Below are 2,075 nucleotides of genomic sequence, written 5' to 3'. Positions count from 1 at the left end.
CCTAAAATCGCCGCCTGGGGGGTGACCCGGCATAAAAAATGGGCCTGGGGCGAGTTGGTCCCCAGCCGCCGCCCTCAAGGCCGCCCCCAGGCGCAGAAAAAAAAATTGTATAGCAAATTTAGGCAAAGTTCGGCTAAAACATGCCAAATTTCGGCAAACTTGGGGTTATATTCGCGGATTTAAGTCGAGTAGTCACCATTACATATATAAACTAATCAAAAAAATTGTTGAAGGCCGAGAAGTCGCCGGTTGTCGCTGCCATCATCGGCCTTCTCCTCCTTGACTCGGGCGCCCCTGCTGGACCCCTCCCCGGCTGGTGGCGGCGGCAGCGCGTCGTCGTCGTCGTCGCTGTCGTCGATGATGACGACTCCTCCTTCGTCGCGGCCTCGGTGGCGCTGCACGAAGCGCCACAGGGCGGCACACTGGCGCTCCCTCGCCATCTTCAGGGAGTCCTGGCATGCCCATTCAAGGGTCGCGTCGTCGTCGAGTTCGACCTCGCCGTGCTCTGTCTTCACCGGCGCCAGCCCCGGCTCCGTCTTCACCGGCGCCAGCCCCGGCACCTCTTCACCGGCGCGAGACCCGGCTCCGTCTTCGGCTTAACGAAGCGCGGGGGAGGAGCCGACGAGGAGGCGCGCCGGCCGCCCTTGTTGATGACGATGCCGGCGTTGCGAGTGCGCCGGCCGAGCGGCGTCTCCGCCGCGGGCTCGGCCTTGACGCCGAGCAGCGTCGGAGTGCCGGAGGATTGGGAGGAAGAACGCGACGAGGAAGAAGAGGAGGATGAGCCGAACCTCCTTGGCGCCCATTGCCCGTCGTGTCGGCGGTGCGCCGGGGCGGCCGCCCTCGCTGGGGGGTACGCCAATGGCAGGTTGTTGCCGCCCTCGAGGTGCGTCAGCATGCCCTCAAGTGTGCGGCCGGGGACGCCCCACCACAGGTGGCGCCCCTTGCTGTCCTTCAGGCCGCCGACCACCGGCGCCCCATTGGTGGACGTCAGCCGCTGCTGCTGGCGGCGCTCGAAGTACGCCGCCCAAGCCGCGTGGTTGTCGGCGGCGTACTGGGGGAGGGAGAGCTCGGCGTCGGTGAGGGAGGCGCGTACGATCTCGACCTCGTTGGCGAAGTAGGATGGTTTGGCCACGACGTCGGGCAACAGGGGAATGGGCACTCCCCCATTGCTGAGCCTCCAGCCCGTCAGCCCGGCGCGCATGTCCGGCGGCGCCGGGATGTTCGCCTGGAACAGGAGCCACGACTCCTGTTCGCGGAGCGAACGGCGGCCGAAGCCGTTGGCCGCCGCCTCGTCTCCGGGGAAACGCTCGGCCATCGGGAGATGCAGTGGCTGGGGGAGAAGAGCTCGGCGGCGGCGCTCGGGAGAGGGAGGGCTGGGGGAGAAGAGCTCGACGGCGCGCTCGGGAGAGGTAGCACTCATCAGAGGCGAGCGAGGCCATATATAGCCGCGCCGCGTCCGTGTGTACGCGTCCGAGGAAGAGGAGGCGTCCGCGCGCCGCCCCGTGACGCGCCGCCCGTGAGGAATCAATGGCAAAGCTGACCGGCGGCAGCCTTGCCATTGATTCCCCGCGGGAAACCGAGGCGTCGGGAGAAGACGAGGCGGGCGGTGTCGCTGACGCGGCTGGCCCGCGGCTCTTTCGCGCCAAAAACGATCCGCCCGGCGCCCACGAGCGCCCCCCAGCGCGCCGGGTTCGGGTTGGGTCCGCCGGTGCCAATTTCGGCCCGAGCCGGCAAAAAATGGGTCTCTGGGACGCGACTGGGTCGATTTTTTGGCGCCGGCGGTCGAAAAGACGCCTTGAGGGCTTATTGGGGGCGCGGCTGGAGATGCTCTTAACTAGGCAAGTGATGAGTCATGAGACAACAGAAATGGCGCAGGAATCCTATGTGTTCATTTTGCAAGAATGTTGTAACTTGGTAGCATCTTTTTTTCGGTGTCCTACTCCTATGCCAGGATTGTATTGCGTGCTGTGGGTGTTGTTCTGGGGACAGATCTTTGCCCATTTGAGATTGTTTTTTCTGTCTGCACTTCACTTATCAACTGGGCATGTCTTCAAAAGAAAGAAGATATTCATTTG

The sequence above is a fragment of the Triticum dicoccoides genome, chromosome 1B, assembly GCF_002162155.2.
Source record: "Triticum dicoccoides isolate Atlit2015 ecotype Zavitan chromosome 1B, WEW_v2.0, whole genome shotgun sequence".
In the NCBI taxonomy this organism is placed as follows: Eukaryota; Viridiplantae; Streptophyta; class Magnoliopsida; order Poales; family Poaceae; genus Triticum; species Triticum dicoccoides.
The sequence above is the reverse complement of the archived record's forward strand: the minus strand, read 5'-3'. Positions refer to the sequence as shown.